Source organism: Cynocephalus volans, chromosome 5 (genome assembly GCF_027409185.1).
Source record: "Cynocephalus volans isolate mCynVol1 chromosome 5, mCynVol1.pri, whole genome shotgun sequence".
Lineage (NCBI taxonomy): Eukaryota > Metazoa > Chordata > Mammalia > Dermoptera > Cynocephalidae > Cynocephalus > Cynocephalus volans.
Genome location: NC_084464.1, coordinates 39,330,955 through 39,348,916, shown reverse-complemented (window position 1 = coordinate 39,348,916; position 17,962 = coordinate 39,330,955). Strand labels below are relative to the sequence as shown.

At 41.2% G+C, this 17,962-nt stretch overlaps 2 protein-coding genes and 2 non-coding genes across 4 annotated transcripts in view; 2 read left to right on the top strand and 2 right to left on the bottom strand.

Annotated features, from left to right (window-relative positions):
- The window catches only part of LOC134377918 (histone H4), a 734,914-nt gene that overhangs the window by 226,661 nt on the left and 490,291 nt on the right, over nucleotides 1-17,962 (bottom strand). The gene's annotated exons all lie outside the window — the stretch shown is intronic.
- LOC134377893 (zinc finger protein 184) overlaps nucleotides 1-17,962 on the top strand; it is a 944,311-nt gene that overhangs the window by 774,085 nt on the left and 152,264 nt on the right. The window lies entirely within an intron of this gene.
- On the bottom strand, nucleotides 11,251-11,357 carry TRNAL-CAA (transfer RNA leucine (anticodon CAA)). Its single transcript has 2 exons — nucleotides 11,320-11,357; nucleotides 11,251-11,296 (listed from the first exon to the last, which is right to left on the bottom strand). It is a non-coding gene; the product is annotated as a tRNA-Leu (tRNA).
- On the top strand, nucleotides 16,700-16,772 carry TRNAK-UUU (transfer RNA lysine (anticodon UUU)). The gene has a single exon. It is a non-coding gene; the product is annotated as a tRNA-Lys (tRNA).

The following is a 17,962-nucleotide window of genomic DNA, read 5'->3' as shown; positions in this document are numbered from 1 at the left end:
CTGTTTAAAAGGCCATGTAGAGTAGTAGAAAACGTGAGGATCTTCAACTAGATACAAGTGTGCTTGAATTCTAGCTCCATCACTTACAAAAGTGTGATGTGTGATGTTTTATATTATTTTCACCATCTGTGATCCTTTTCTTCATCTGTAAATTTAGGAAAAATTTCCTACCTCAAGATTCTTTAGGGATTGAAAAGAATTTATGTAGGTACTTTCCCTAGCAAACCAGCAGACAAGTAGCAGTTGCTCAGGACACCATTCACCTTCATATTTCTATTCACTGCCTCTGGCAGTGGATAGTTTTGCAACAACCCAAATTCCCTGCTCCATTGCCATTTTGGGGCTATGGTATCCTAACTTCCAAACATTTTAGAAAATGTGCTCCGTGTCCTCCTTTTCTGACAATTAAAATCTTTCAAACTTGCAACACTCCCCCTCCCCTTAGACACGTTGAGATAAGAGATGCTCAGTTTCCCTCAGATTGGGTTTCAAGCCATGCCCATGAATCTTTAACCACTCCCCAGGGTCTCAGGCTCCTCTTCTGGGTCTTTAGTTACTCTTGCATGTTGCATCTTTTTTCAGTAACAACACGGGGATATTGAGACACAGGAGGCCAATTTATGTAATTTCAGTGGTTGAGCATGCCCAGTAAAAAGAAGTGTATCCTTGAAAGACCTTCCACTAGAGGCACTAGAGAGCACTGAATATATTCTGAGTATTTTGGGATGAATATGTTGGAATTTGACCATTGAGCATGCTCCAAAGAAGCAAACAGAGCATGCACAGGGCTAGGTTATATAACCAGCTACACAACCAGGAACCACGCGCTTAGTTAAATATTCATTAGATAGTATGAATATGTATGAAATAGCCAACCATAAAGGTAGAATCCAGGCAGAGGGTAGGGCTGTGCTCACTCTTGAGCCAGCACAGACTGCATGTGAAGTGTGTATTTTTTATTCTTTATATTAAACCTGTTCTCACTTTCTACTCTGACTCTGCTCTTGAATTCTTTCCTACAGTACAATCAAGAACCTTGTAGAGGATGGGGTTGTGGTCAGGTATTCCATCTCCCCAAACTCTCTCCTCCAGTAACAATGTGTTTCATCATTCCGCTCTTGCCATGGCAGTCAGGACTCCTCTCCTTTTGAATCCCCAAAATACACTGGTGTTGTCACTTTAAAAGAGAAAAACCTTTCATACAAATATAATATGAACGCAAGGTCAAGGATTTCATATATATCGATAATTAATGAGCAAGCTGAGAAAACCGCTTTAAAGGTGAGCTTGAAGAACAGGCAACACACAATAGAAAGGTTGAAATAAATTTGCTAACAGATGCAAAACTGGTTTATATCCTATAGGGCAATAAAACCTAATGTTTGGGATTATCTCTTTTACTCAGCAAAATTGTATCTCAACTCAGCAAAATCCTTTGCATTGATGTAGACAGGAATCATTTCCATTACTACCACCTTTCTACACATTCCCTTCTACCATCACAGAGTTCTAGAATAGCTGAGAGAATAGAAAGTCACTCAAAGGTGCACACCCACACCTAAAAAAGCAGATAATTCCTAGAGGGTCTGCCCAGCACTTAGCTAAAAAGAAGGACCCAGTAATTTATTTTGTTCATTTTTAAGTCTTTGACAATTTATCCTGGCACATATGACACCTAATATAAGTTGCTTAAGAGTAAACTAAAGTGTTAGTGGAGATAGAGTTGTGTTTGATGAGGTTGTTTAATGCTGACATTGGTCTTCAGCTTTCCCATTTATACAACTGGGGATGTATATACTTAATTTTAGTGCTATGGTCAGGAACATTTTACAATCTTTTATTCTTTCTTTAGTTTCCATTCTTTCTAAAGGACTCTTCTTATGTTTCCAGCATGAATAAAAACAAATGTACAATTTTACCTTTGTTCTGAGTCTTTCTTCTATCTCTCCCTACTTGTTTATCTTTATTTAAAATATCAGATATATGTAGTTTGAAAGGACCCCCAAATCAGCAACATCTGAAGAAGCCATGCTGTTTTTGTTTCTTAGGCCCAATGCAATGTGCCAGTCAGTTGAGACAGTCAAAATCTGGTGAGCCAGAGATGTAGCCAAGGTCTTTAAAGACTCCACAATTTTATTACACTCTGTAACTAACTACACATGAGTCTCTTCAGGGATTGTGAAGCTTTCAGTTGTAAAGATATCTTTTAGGGTAGACAACAGTAACAGGACATTTTTCACAAACTGTGTCTATGCACTTGAAAGAAATTGCTTTAAAAGCTCCTAAACAGAGACAAGGATCCCTTAGACAATAAAGAAGGTAGTTTGTGATGGCAGCTGTTTGCACAAAAGTTGCATAATTGTCTCATAAGCTAGAAGCCAATAGAATAAAAACTCTTCTACAAGTGAGTTCCACTTTCTGAAATTCTTGAGAAATTGGCTTAGAAAGAGAGCAGATTCTGAAATAAGAATATAATATGAAGGTATTCAAGTCTAACTTAAATGCTTTGAAGCATCTTGGAGCAGTGGCCTTTTTCATTTGTTTGCTTTTTAACTTAAAAACTCTAGGCCAGTGCTTCTCTTACTTTAAAGGGGTTATAAATCACCAGGGAGTCTAGTTAAAATGCAGATTCTTGTTTGGTATATCTAACATGCATGATAACCACCTGGAGCAGTTATTAAGACACAGATTCCTGGGTTCTACCCCCAGAAATATTCATCCAGTAGGTCTGGAGTGTGACCCAAGAATTTGTACATTTAGCTGTCTCCTGGATGCTGCTGACACTGCTGGTCAGCTGACCACCCTTGGAATAACACTGTTCTAAGCCAGCAATTCTCACCCTCTAAAGTACATTGACATCACCTGGATATTTTGTAAAAATGCAGATTCTCATTCAGTAGATCTGAGATGTGTCTGGAGATTCTGTACTTCTAAGAAGCTCTTTGGTGATATAGATATTTGTACAGGAACCACACTTGGAATCAAAAGCTCTGAATGGTTCCCAAATTTTGCTGCACATTAGAATAACCAGGGGAGCTTTTAGAAACTCTGATGCCCATTGGCACCATATACCAATTAAATCAGATTGCCTGTGGGATGGGAGCCCACAAAAATTAGTATTGGTAGAGATCCAGAGGTGAGAACCACTGCTCTAGGCCATTTCTGTGTCATTTGTTACTCTGATCATGCTACTTGACTGCTCACAGTTTTTCATTGTATATATTCAAACAAACAAACAAACAAAAAAAGACTTAAGATTTAAGAATCAGAAAGTGCATCTCAGGAAAGGGATAAAATAAATTATGAACAGGAGAGCAAAGAAAAGATTCAGATGACAGCTGTGCAACGGACTCATAGATGAGCCAGTCCACACTGAAAGAAAATAGAGGCCAACTGGAAAAATAACCCCAAGAAAAACTATTTGAACTGATAGATTACCTGATTTGATTGATCATGTAGAATACTCTACTGTAAAGCTATTTGTAACAGTCGGAAATAGATACAAGGAAACAAATATTAAAAAGAAACATTAAAGATTTTCTGTTTACATTTTTAGGCAATTATTAGCACTCAAGAAACTATGGAAACATAATCATAGCTCATAACAATGCTATACTGTGTATAATACTTTCATAGGAATACAACATAACATGACATAACACAAAATAACATAAACAATTAATATCGAATTAAACAAAACCTGAAATATAACTATTTTTGAAGGATAGGAAGTGGGGGGTAATAGTGTAAATGAGCCAATTTAATGAACAGGGTGGTAAATAAATAGATTACGTAAGAAAATCAAGTGATAATAGCAGCTATTCTTATTACTAGAAAAACAGATCTGTAAATCCAAGAGAGAAACAGTCTAAAATGTTATTTTTTGTGTCTTCTAAAGTGACTTGAGAATTACGGGGCAGTGAGGCTTACGTATTTTACAGTAAGCATTCTGGTAATACTGGATCTTTTAAACTATATGCACACTACAGGAACCCGTGGTGGCACATTCACAAAGCACTCATTTTGTTTTTAACATAGGGACTATTTACAAAGGTTTGTACAGGGGGTAGTGTAATTCTGCCGGATAAGTAACACTAGGGGTATTACAAACCTGAAGAGGTATTAGAGAGTGTAATTTCTTGAACCCAGAAAGAGAGAGAGCCTTGTAGAGAGGGCTGCCTTGACAGGAGATGTGACCTCCAGTCAAGGCATGCACTCATCTGTCAACAGTAAATACCACCTTACAGTGACTCTCTCAAAGGTCGTTGCTGTGCTTTGTTAATGAAGACTACTAATGCAAGTCTTACCCAGAATATGCGGGAAAATGTGAACGATAAGTCACCTTCCCCTCGTGTTATATTCACCTTCTGTCAGAATTTTAATGCGAAAACGGAGAAGAATATTTTGCACTCTTAAAATGTGATTTTCAGTAGTTGACTGCATTGCACTTCGCACGCACACATCGCCACTAGAAGGCAAAGGTCTTACAGGTTAGAAGAGCGGTTCCATTTCATACAAGGAGTGTCGGTCCCTTGGCTGCAATGATGTCATCATATCAATTGGAAGCAAGAGGGGACATCAATCATAAGGGCCTGGGGACGTCGTGAGGCAACGGTTTCGAGAGTCCTCGGAGGAGAGAGGTATTGCCCCTCCCGGGGGACACCCCCATACTCGATGTGGAGCAAGCCGAGGGGCTGGGGTGACCGCCTTGGGGCCAGCGGCGGGCGTGGGGGTAGCGCCCAGGGTAAAGGACACCTGCTACCACCCCCACTGCTCTCGGGAGCTGCAGGCCCGAGGTGGCCTCGAACTGAGAACACGGGTGGGCGACAGCCGCCTCACGGACCCACGCTGCGGCTCAAGCCCAAGAATGGGCCGTGCTCCATCGGCAGCCCAGAGACCTACACTGTGTCCGACGTGAGTGAGAACCACCCAAATCAGCGTGTCCGCACCGTTCTGGAGACCAGATTTCTCACGAATGAGGCGAGGGAAGAAATGCCACGCCGGTCAGCAGGCGCGATCCGCTCGCCACACCGCTTTCCGGATCCAGTCGCCTCGGCCGGGCCCTCCTAGGAGCTGAGAGTCTCAGAATCTCCAGGGAGGTGCCGCAAAACGCTGGCTCCCTGCGGCGAGGGGCCAGAGCAGGCGACAAGCTCCCCCGGGTCCAAGCTGGTTCTGCGGGTAGGACCACGGCAGCTGCTGAGCTTGAAATCTTTCGGATTCCTCACCAGAAGATCGTGGACGGCAGCAAGAACTTTTACAAGGAAAGAAAACCCTCAGTGAAGTTCCAACACGTTAAAAACCTGAGAAGTCCAAAATGCATATAAGACCTGCCTCAAGAAAGGGAAAGGAGAACAGGGAATGCAGAAGAATCCCAGAAGGAGCAGGCCTCAGAAATATTGAGCTGCTACTCTCTGTTGAGGGAGAAACCAAAGCTGAGCTGAATCTCTGCAAAGAGAACTAAGATTGCACGTGAAACTGCCATGGGTGAAGGAGAATAGGAAGTGATGAAGATTGGACGTGTTGTCCCACAAAACTCATGTGGAAATCTGGTCCCCAGTGTGGCAGTGTTGGGAGCTGTTTCAGTCGTGGGGGCGGATCCCTGATGAATGGATTAACGCTCTCCCTGGGGGGTGGGGTTAGTGAGTGAGTTCTCCGCTTTATCAGTTCTGGCCAGAGCTGGTTCTTTAAAAGACCCTGGCATCTCCCCTCTCTCTCTTGCTTCCTCTCCCCATGTGATCTGCTTGTACCCCCTGCTGCCTGCCTCATTCCGCCATGAGTAGAAGCAGACTGAGGCCAACAGCAGATGCACCTGTCCCAGAATCGTGAGCCAAATAAACCTCTTTTCTTTATAAATTACCCAATTTAAGGTATTCTGTTATAGAAACACAAAAACGGACTAATACAGGAAGGCTTAGAAAGGACATGTGTTTGAATCGGTACTTTGAGTTGAAATATCAAAGCAACCATTCATTACTTAAGCCCATGAAAAGAAGTCTAAGTATTACAGAGTTATGGGTGAAAACTTCTGGGACCTGAGCTAGATTCTGAGAGCCAAAGGAAGCTTGATTGCAGAGTCACCAATATCATGCCTTCACTGAAGCACCATAATAGGAAATCTTTGAGATCTTAACTCTGGAAATTTAGCCTGCCTCCTTGGCTATCTCCAGAGGGGCCTATGCCACTGCTGTAACAGCCTGAACAGAAGTGACTCTACTTGGTCAAATTTCTAAATTAAAAAGTTTTTTTCTTATGCTTGTTAACCCGAACGTCATAGCTTGCAGCTGGACATTAGAATACAATGATTCTTGTTCACATGATTGCTAGAACGTAATGACTTTTGCTCACACTGTACACATAATAATTATAGAAGATATTATTAACCCAGGTGGCCATTCTTGCTTACTACTGAAAACTTTTTGAGGTTAACAGGACATGCATCCATGACTTGACTTCCTGGGGGATGGTCACCATGAATCAGCCACCCTACTACCTGTCCCTATAAAACCCTTTGGCAAGTCTGGGAGAAGTGGAGATGGTCTTTGGAGATGTGAGCCCACCATTTCCCCAGGCTGCCAGCTTCCTGATTAAAGGCTGCCTTTCCTTAAACCAACACTTGCCTCTCAATTTTTGGCTGTTGAGCAGTGAACAAAAGGCCTTTGGTGTTTCAGTAACACTGGTTTAAGACAGTCTGTTTCATTTAGTTCTGCACAGAAAATAGGAGTATGCTGGTATCCACACACAGCTGCAATCAATGTACATATAGAAATTACAACTTGACCTTCCTATATGTATACCAAAAATATGGCTACAAAGAGTAACAAATAACTTATCATTCCATCAGTTTTCATAAAAATTATAATGAAGCAATAATAGCCGTAAAGAACAATCACAAAACAGAAATACAGAATTCAGAAAATATGTTCCCAGAAATAAATATTTCATGACAAGAAAAATAAAAGCTGTGAAATGGGAAATTGCAGAACTCCTAGAGGCAAAAGACAAAAATATTTCAGAACTGAAGACTAAAATTACAAAAAGCAGATGGAAGAATTGATACCAAAATGGTTAATGAGAATATCTGAGTAGGAAAACAGAACAAAACAAATTGTTTTTCCTCTGTTCTCACAGCACAATCACCAACACAGAAGACTGAATTCTGTGGCCAAATGTGTGGAAATTTCTCCCCACCAGCCAGCAAGCCAGCAATTCTCCTGTGGACACAACCTGAGTGTCCTCTAATCCAACTCCAACACTATCTACCTGGAGATACTGCCAGATTCTACAGGTGGATAGTTCAGTCCCCAAGATTGTCCCCCAGTTTAAATGCCAGTCACACCACCAGACTTCCGGAACTTCTTACTGACCGGCTATAAATCAGAGTTCCCATGACTCCCTCCTCCCTCTATAGACTAGATTAATTCACTTCAGTGGCTCACAGAACTCAGGGAAACACGAACTTACATTTTCTAGCTTGATGTAAAGGATATTACAAAAGACAGAAATGTAAGATGCACAGGGCGAGGTATGGGAGAAGGGTGCAGAGATTTTACATCCTCCCCAGGCATACCACCCTCTAGGAGCTTCTATGCGATTAGCTATCCAGAAGCCCCCAAACCCCATGCTCTTGGGTTTTTATGGAAGCTTCATTACATAGCCGTGACTGAAGCAGGGAAAACCAACTAGAAATATGACTGGACAAAAAAGGTATGATCTAATACTAATAGCCAGAATGGGAAAACCCAGCAAGGCCTGTCTGTTCAGATTCTTCTTGGCCTGTCTGTGCAGCATTCCTGCATCCTGGGTATGGGGCAGGACCTTTCCTGAATGAGGGTCTTATGACCTACACTCAGATAAGGTAGGTCAGAGAATTTCTTCATGACAATCTTCAAGACAGAAAGCCAGGGGAACGTTAGAACAAGCCAGGAACAATAGATGAAAACCAAAATATATGAGGGTACAGCAAGAAGTTCATGGAAGTAGTTGTATTATCTTTTAATTCTATTTTTTCACAAAGGTTTTGAAGTACCCTCATACATATCATAATATCATAGAATAGAAATAGAAAATGGAAAAAAAAAGTACAAAAACATAATTAAATCAATTATGAAAATAATTATAGATGTTGGGCAGGCATTGACAATGTATAGCCATGAGCCTATTTCAGCCCACCAGCTGTTCTTGTTGACCTCGAGCAACAAATGCTTTTTTACATTTTAAATGGTTCAAAAAATTGAAAGAATAACAATCTTTTTAATACATGAAAACTACATAAAAGTCAATTTTCAGTTGAACATTCAAGTTAAGGTTTATTTCAATAAAGTTTTATTGTAACACAGCTATGCTCATTCATTTACTACTGTCTATGGCTGCTCTCATGCTACTCTCCTCAACACTAGAGTTGAGTGGTTGTTATAGAGACCATATGGCCTGCAAAGCCTAAAATATTTACTATCTGGCCTTTTACAGGAAAATCTTACCAACTGCTGATACAGAATATAGGCGAGGTAGATTTAAAAAATACTCATAAATGGAATCTCATTGCCCCCATACAAATTATTGAAATAGAGTATAGAATCTACATTATTATATGAGAACATATTTATAATCTAAAAGAAGACCTGAATTTATCTATTAAAAATTCACAAATTGTACCAGAAAGGATTAATCCAGAATGGTCAGCATCAAGATAGTTTCTAGTAATGCTATTTGACTTTGAAGATAAAAAATCTTTTGGGTAGCAGCTACAAAGATCAAGTCAACACTAGCAGAAAGAAAACCAAATTGCATCTGATTTCTCTACGATAGCATCCAATGCCAGAAGACTGTTAGAGAAACACCTACAATGCACTCAGGAAAATATAGACTAAGGAAGGGATTTTACGGATTTAGCTAAGCTATATTTTAAGTGAAATATTCTGGATAAATCTCTTGAAAATGCAAGAGGTCAGGATATATTGATCACATAGATCTTCTGCAAGGAAACAACTACAGAAAGTATTCTAGGCAAACAAACAAACAAAATGACTGGGGAAATTCCAACAAAAGAATTAGAATGGAGCATTGGATGTATTAAGCTGAAGTTCACCACAATGAGAAGCATAAGGGTAACCAGAGAAAATAGAAATGGTATATGTTATAATACACAGATGATATAAGTAAAAATTTGAAAGAGTATGGAGCAATACTTTAAGGGATAGAGTCTGCTCATTGTGTAATCTCTAATAACTAAGAGAAAAAGTATTATTTGAAAATGGCAAATATTCTATTCATAAGATTATTTAACTGATTCAAGGCAAACCCTAAGACACACTATCCTATTGACTAAAATTTGGTTAGAAATAAGAAGGAAAGGATAGGAGAGAAGGCAATCCTATGAGTTAGTTCCAATAAAATTCAAAATAGCCTTCTTCCAGAACATTTGCTAAAAGAGATGAAAACATTGGGAGCAACATCAATAGTCAGTTACCACAAAACAAGGCAAATGCTTTTAAGTAATTTTCTTTGACTCTTCATAGATGTTACCAATATTGCTCAGTGTATTTCAGAATAGGAAATGCTACGTTTGCGTCTCAATTAAGTAAAGTGTCATTTTGAATATTCGAAGTTGTCAGCTATTGGAATTCTAAGACATTTCCGAGAACAAGACAAATTTTACCTTCTCTAGAGGAGTTCATTTGGGGAGACCCGAAGTCAAAATCAAATATTTGACTCAAAGTCCTCACAGTTTTACTTCTCTACATTATTTTAAAGTAATATTCTGGGTGCTCTACCTGAGGAAAAACAAATTTAATTCAGCAGGCAAAACCAAGCAAACAAAACAACACTACCAGATCATTACCCACACATAAAATAGGTAATCTTAGATAACTGATTGCCAATTGTTGCTTATAATATTTGTCTTGTCTTCCATGCGAAGCGAAAACCACTGAAAGCTATTAATTAGATGGTGAATAAATACTGGTATGAAGAATGACCAGTGCATGAAAAACTCTCGCCTTTATCAAGTCAGAAAAGACAGAAGAAAGCACTTGTGGTAGGTTGAATAGTAGCACACAAGAATGTCCACATCCTAATCCCAGTAAGCTGTAAATATGTCACCACACATGGGGAAAGGGACTTGGCCAATGTAATTAAGTTTAGGATTTTAAGATGGGGAGATTATCCTAGATTATCCAGTTGGACCTAATATAGTCACAAGAGTCCGTTTAGGAGAGAAGCAAGAGGGTCAAAGAGAGAGAATGACAAGATATGATGATGGAATCTGGGTTGGAATGATGGGCTTTGAAAATAGAGTGGCTTTAAGTCAAGGAATAGAGGTGGCCTCTAGAAGCTGGAAAAGGCAAGGAAACAGATTCTCCCCTGTTTTATCTTACACTTCTGACCTCCAGGCTGTAACAGAATAAATTTGTGTTGTTTAAGTCACCAGGTTAGTGTGAATCTGTTACAACAGCAACAGGAGACTAATATACCACTTATCACACACCAGTAATTATAAAACAAGGTGTGGGGTTTCTTCTAGTCCAGGGTTTCTCAGTCCCAGCACTATTGACATTTTAGGCCAAATAATGCTTTTTGTAAGAGGCTGTCCTATGCATTGCAGGATATTTAGCAGCATCCCTGACACTTAACCCGCTAGATGCAAGGAGCACCTTCCCCTCAGTGTGACAAGTAGAAATGTCTCCAGACATTGACAAAATCACCCCTGGTTGAGAAAATCACTGTTCTAGTCCTCCTGCCTCTTACACGTCTCTGGTCTTATGCCATAGAATACATCACATTCAACTCTTCACGTCACAGCCCACGCCCTTGGGCTAGCAGAGGAAGGAAAGAGGAAGCCCAGCAGTTGAAGAAAAGGGGGTCATCCGAGGACAAAGGAGAGGAAGAACGGGCGGGAGTGTGGAAGGATGTGCAAAAGGCCCGCCGCTTACCCTCACAGGACGGTTAAAATGCTGAAAACAGGAATTCATGGCCCTCCTTCATCTATGTTTTAAACCTAGATTTTAAGACTGAGATATAAATATTGGTGTGATTCCGTGTAGAAATTCCTAAACATTTGATGTTTATCGAAAGAGCAGAAGGAAGGAAGGAAGCGGGGAAGGCCATGTACACTGACCTAAGAAGAGCTGAAAGATCGGTGACATGCTGGTGAGGATGGGGGGAAAAGGTTTGGTGATGCTGCTGACAAGAATCACTGCGATTGGGTTAAGCAGGAAAGTTGCAGATTTTGAACGTGGAAGGAAGAAGAATATGTGTCAGAAGTGGGATTCGAACCCACGCCTCCCCTAGGAGACCAGAAACCCCACTGGTGGGAAGCTGAAGCTTGAGTCTGGCGCCTTAGACCACTCGGCCATCCTGACACCCGGTGTGAAAAGGGTGGTCTAATCTTCTGTAATGAACAGCCAGGGACATCCACATTGCACCTAGAATGTCTGGGATGAATCACAAGCTCTGAACCGTTTGTGAAAACGGAAGGGGAAGAGAGAAAAGACGAGTTCAGGTGGAAGCTGGAGGCTGTCGCGATGACGCACAAGGAAGGCAGCCCCAGAGCCCGGGCTCCCGCGCACAGCTCCCCCTAACTCTTAGCGCACCTGCTCCCCTCCCCCCACTCACCGCCAGCCCCACCGCCCCAGCCAGTCCCTGTGCCGTGGGAATTCCGCAGATCTGCGAAAGGGGGTCTGTAGGGCGTGTTAGCGCGGGCTGCGGAGACCTCCTCAGCTCGTTTCCCTTATTGCTTAACCTTCTCCTTCTCACAGTTCTACTGAAAAAGTAACACGGGTAAGGAGGCAGCCAGTGAGAGTGGCTTCCACACTCCTTTTATAAAGCTATTTGAGCATTAGAATTGTCCCCCAGGTGTACGTGGCGGGCGTACTGCACGCTCTTCCCGTGTTTCTCCCCAGACCCCCTTCTCTTCCATCACTTTCTGCACCCACTGGCCGTCTCCCTCAGTCTTTCTCTCCCATTCATTTCTTCGTGATGGCCTAGGGAGAGGGGACGTGAAGTGAAGGGATGCGATATATTGTACAATGTATGATAATAGAGATATGAGTACAAAGGGCTGATGGCCATTGCCACGTAATAAATCGATTCAGTCTTCCCCCCTCCCTCCTCTCAGTGGCGAAGGTGAGAGGTGTTTATGCCCTAGTTGGTGCTGTCCTTGTTTTCACTTCCTACTGGAGTTAGGAACCATCTGTAAACCGGCTGCTGCAGGGATGCAGGCTACTTTGTGTATGCACCATGAGCAAAGAGAAGCTAGTTTTGGTTTTGTTGTTTACTTGTCTGTAAATTTTTTCACCGACTATAGCACCTAAACTAAAATTTTAATGCCGCGTCGAGACGAGGGAAGAATGAGAACCTCGAGTCAGATACAAGCGGATTTGAATTCAGGCTCCATCTTTAGGAGAACATTGCGGTAATCCAGGCACAGGTGATTATGTCGGACTGGATGACGGTGGTTTGGCAACAGTGCGTGATGTGAAGAATCAGATGGGGCAGGTGAGCCAATAGCTTCATCTGTAGAAAAGACTGAAAAGATGGGATTCGCGAGCAAGAAACAAATTTAACCTTCAATAGGTTTGGCTCTACCCCATGCAAAGGTCATCAAATATACTGAATCACAATTTGGCACTTCCATGTCCACATCCCAAGCCAAACTGAGCGGATTGGAAGTCAAAGTGGAAATTCTCACCAGGGAAACAATTTTTGAAATGGTCAGAGAAGAGCACTTTTTTTCCCCCCCTTTTTTCTTTTTTCTTTTTTTTTTTAGCACCAACACAACTGGAGACAGGCTTTGGAAGAACTCTAATAAGATCTAAATGATGGAAAGTAGTTTGAGATATCGAGAATGGTTTTGAGCAAGACTATCAAAAAGCATTTTTATTTCTAGAATCTTCATTTAAAAAAGAAAAGAAAAAAGAAAAGCTTTTCTGTTTAGAAAAATGACCCAATTTTTTTTAAAAGCACGAATGTCCATAATTTATAACATGGCTTGTTGACACTCATTTGAAGATCAGAGGCAATTTGAGTAGATCTCAAATACAGCCAGTCGGGTGCCCTGTGAGTTAAACAAAACTTCAATATTGGACACCCCAATACAATGTTATTTGGCAGATAGACAATCAGGTTTTATTTTGTTGGCTTTTTACAGGGGGAAATACGAGCCTGGCCAGTTAGCTCAGTTGGTTAGAACATGGTGCTGATAAAGTGGGAAATACTGAAAGATATGGTCACATGGTTGAAGAAGAGATGTGAATTGACAAAAGAAAGAGGACACGGAAAGATTTTCTGACTCACGTTATTCACCATTTACTTGATTTTGATTAATAATCTCTTAATATTGGTGACGGTGGCAGGAGAATCCAAAATGAATTCTTACAGATTATAAGCTTTGCAGTTGCAGTATGGTTGACTTAATTTTAAAAACTCCCACTCATGCCAGTTTTTGTTTCATAATAAAGAGAGTGGAGGTGCAGAGAGTATACACCGAGTGGATCTGCTTATGAGCTTACCAAGAAGGGCAGCATGCTCTGAATGAAAATGACTTGCTTTATTCCAGCTGGAGTAATCCAACGATTTTGGAGAGCTGGGTATGTGGCAATATTTACTGCTTTCTCAACTGTTTTTCCCCAAGAATGTTGCCTTTTGCTTTCCTGCAGATAAAGCTGACTTTATTTCTCTATTCACTTATTCATTTCTTTAACAAGTATGTATTGAATGCATACTCAGTTTCAGATTCTGTAGTTGGTATGAAAGTTACAGTGAAGCACTGAATGGAAGAGACAATGCATCAAACTAATTGGTGCAATGCTTTCCCACCAGATTGTAAGAAACACACGTGTAGTTGGACAAGTCTGTATATTACTTGCTGCAGTGAGAGAGAATGTACACCATGAGAAACTGTTGGGTGTCTCAGTCCAAGGGTGTTAGAAAGAACCAATCACAGGATTTGGATTTAGGTTTGGTGATTTGGAGTAGGGTTTAAGTAATAGGGCTATACGCTGACTCGTGTTTGATCAGGGAGTGGGACTGATTCCACGTTTGGACATCTTTTCTCTTATATGAAGTGAGCTCAGACTAGAACAAGCATAAGGCTATAGCTGGTAAAGAAGCAGCAGTCATTCATATGAACTGAGACAGGGAAATGTTTGGTATTTTGTGGCTTGGACAATGTTGATGTTTTGTGTGTGTTCACATACGATTATGGAGTGGTCTTCTTTTTGCCTTAATCTATTGGAGATGCCTTATTCTGATGTTGATGTTCTGTAAAATTATGTTCAACAGGAAAATATCAAGAACTAGTTGTAAATGTCAGGCCAATTCCTGGATGTCAGGGGCAGCTTGTCTCGTAATTAAAATATGTAGACAGGTAGATAGTAATGAATCCTGTAAAGAAATAATAAGCAAGGAAGAGATATGAAATGGAAGGAGATTTTTACATTACTAAATAAAATTGTCATTGAAGGTCTCACTGAGAAGGTGACATTTGAACACAGACCTGAAAAAATAAAAGGATTAAGTCCTGTGAATACCAGGGGAGATAGTTCCTGTTAGAGGGAACACCAAGGACAAAGTAGATGAAATGGGATGAGGCCTGGTGTTCTTGAGTAAAAGCAAGGAAGCCTATGTAGCAGGAACAGAGTTGTGCAAACTGCAATCCCATTGCTTAACCTGTCTCAACCTTTTCCCAAACCATTTTTTCTCATCCCATTTTCCCCACTAATCCATGCCTAGGCCTCAATGATCTCAAATCCAATCCTTTCAGCAATGTTCTTGAGAGTCATAAGAGGATATAAAATGGCACAAAGCTCGGAGACAGAATAAGGAGGTCTGTTTCATAATTACTTGCAAATTGTGGGTGGGGGGGAATCCTGCTAACCTGATGCTTTGTTTTTTGGATCAAGTCAAAACAACTTTGGATTGACATTTAGTCTATCTAAATGTCATTTTTTCAGGTATATTCTTGTCACATTATTTTTAATTCCTGAAATTCCTTGTGTAATTTATGTAATAAAATGACATTTTCACATGTGTTATTTCATAATAGTTGGTATCATGGGTAACAAGTGAGTTTTATGCATTATCTCCTTCATATTTAGTCAGGATTGCATTTGTCATCTTTTATAGAAAAGCCAATATATGCTGAAGTGAGCAGGGCTGAAGCTATGTTGGGACCTAAAATGGCCTGGACTGTGGGTGGTGGGGGTGGATTTATAAGTATAGGGTTTTTTTTCTCTCCACTCTTTCTTCCCACACCCTGACTTTCTTATCTTGCTTGCTAAATAGGAAGAGAAGGCTGTGAAGCTAATCAGTACTTTGCAAAGGTAACAGTTCTTTGAGACTTGAAGAGTTTTGAGAAGGATCAAGGCCAGATGAGTGGAAGCTGACCTTGGGCACCAACCAAGTCAGCCAGAGCTCTGCAAAGTGAAAGTATGCAGAAGACTTTGCAGAACAGTTGATTCTACTCTGGAGCAAATCACAGTCTTCCAGGGTGCTGAGATAACATGACGATGAGAACAGAAACCAGAGGAGCCTTGGCAAGACTTTGTACCTGACACAGACGTGACCCTCACCCCTCTCTCCTGCTCTTCACTTCCCATGTTCCGTACCCTCAATGCCCATCTTTAAAAACCCCTCAGGAAACCTGAGTCTCTGAGATGGTTTTAGCCTGGCCATTCTCCTTCAGGTTTATCGGAGAGATGGATTATAATGCCTGACATCTCTCCTCAGGTCACCATTATTCCTGAATAAAAGCTGACTTCCATTTTCACCTGCATTTGACTTTTGAGGGCTTGCTCATGTCTGGGGTCAGGCAGCTGGACCTGTGAGTTTGGTATCAATTTGGGGGGCCTCAATCAGAGCTGAATGGCCCCTGCAATATAAATAACGTCTTAAATAATAGAAAGATTATTGACTCAGAATAAGTAACCTGGGTTAAGCACTCCAGGGCTGATACATCTCCTCCTGGAAAGGCACTCGTTTTGTTTTCCTCTTCTGCCACCTTTGCTGTAGGATTTTGTCTTTATGGTCCCTCTCTACAGGTGCTCCAAATATGCCTCCTTAATGAATGAACACTGAATGAACCAGAAGCACTATGCTGAACCAACTGGTCATTCCAGTCTTTGAATGAGTTGGGGCTCAAGATAAAATGAGTAGGCAACAATTAGAAGAAGACCTGTTTGTTTGTCACCCTCTCCCCTGCCACACACACCCACCTTGAGCTCTAAAGAACGCAGACATCCCATTTCTGGAAGTGTAGAAAAATACCACAGGGGATAAGAGGACTCGACTCCCCTGACATGATTCACAGTTATAACCTTCATATGCTTATTATCTTTAATTACTCCATTCCTTCCTATAAACCGGTCTCCTCTTCCCTGTTCCTCCTTCCAGGCTGGTGAGGGAACCTGCAAATGAGGAGTCCAAAGGTCCCTCTGAGCAAAGCAACAAACTCCGTTTGGCGTTAATTGACCCTAGGAATAGTCTTCATTTCCTCTTCAATTGTGCCCAATAACGGGCTACTTAATGAAAGTACCGTGTGGAGGTTAAATGATCTGCTTAATGTTTAAATAACCCAGGTGACCGAACCACACTTTTGGAAGACCCCAGTAATCCCTGAAGCCATGGCTTTCTCCACTCATTCTGGTGACCTAAATTACTCGTGCAAATAAATTATTGATACGGTGAGTGAGGATAGGTGGCAACAGCCTGGGTAGCTCAGCTGGCAGAGCATCAGACTTTTGATCTGAGGGTCCAGGGCTCAAGTCTCTGTTCAGGCAACTTTTGCCTTCAGCCACATGTAGAAGAACCGCACACCATGCCCAAGCATATTCATTATCTTTACCCCCATTAAGATCTCACCTTTCTTTACTTAATTGTACTGTCCAGACACTAACTAAATTTCTTCTAGGTCTGTAAGGGAATTTAGAATCCTGGGCAAGAGGAAGAAAGACACCATGACAACAACAAAAAGAACCTGTTGCATTACTTGGGAGTATACCAGTTTTACATTTTCTGGCATGGTATGGGAGGATTCCCTTATCCTACAGGGTGAGGTGCCATTTGGGTGGGCCCTATGAGCATGTGAACTCTCTGAGAGCAGTGGCATTTGTCTCTTTGATCTCAGACTTCCCCAGGTCTTAGACAAACAAGATTCAGCCACACATGTTTCTCCCACAATGGAGAAAAAAAACCCCAAAAAACAAAAAACAAATTAAAAAAAAACTGTTGATAAACTAAAATCCAAACAATTGTGTAATTGTGTTAGCCATCCATTTTGTGGTTTCATTACAAACTTACTCTCCTTACCCTGGGATTTAGATTATCCATAAAAGCCCTGGAAATAGGCTTCCATGCATTTTTTTCTGTGTCTGCTACCATAGATTTTTGTAAGAATTTAAATGGGTTTTCATCTGGCAGGTACTGTGTGTGCAGAGCAAGACTTCATTTATTTCATGACCACTTCCCTTGTTTTCACTATGTTGTGTGTCCACGGAAGAGTAGTGAAGGGATTCCTATCAGAGAAACACTGAATCTTAAAAACAGTAGGGCTTCCGCTTACCTCTCCTCTGTCCCCCATCTCAGAAATCCTCCAGCACGCAGGGTACCAGAAATCCTGTTTTTGCATGTCCCTGACATAAAAATATAAAGTAGCCCTTCAACAAAAACGTGTATTAAAAGACCAAAACTCTCCTGTTCCCCAGATTGAACATTTTGACCTGGTCTGGAGTCCTAAATCAGCTGGTGAAAGGATGAGGTCTCCTAGAAGAGCTAGAGGAATCCATTGCTTTAGGATCTCTCAGAGTATCCCAAAGTGTGGCTCAGTCACCTAGGGCCTTAGCCTGGTTCTGGAGCCTTTTTTCAGCTGACCAAATCATTAACCTCCACACACATTCACTAAATAACCAGGTGCACAAGGAACATGAAAAAACAAGCTCTAAATAGAGTCAGATCCATCTAGGAGAATTTT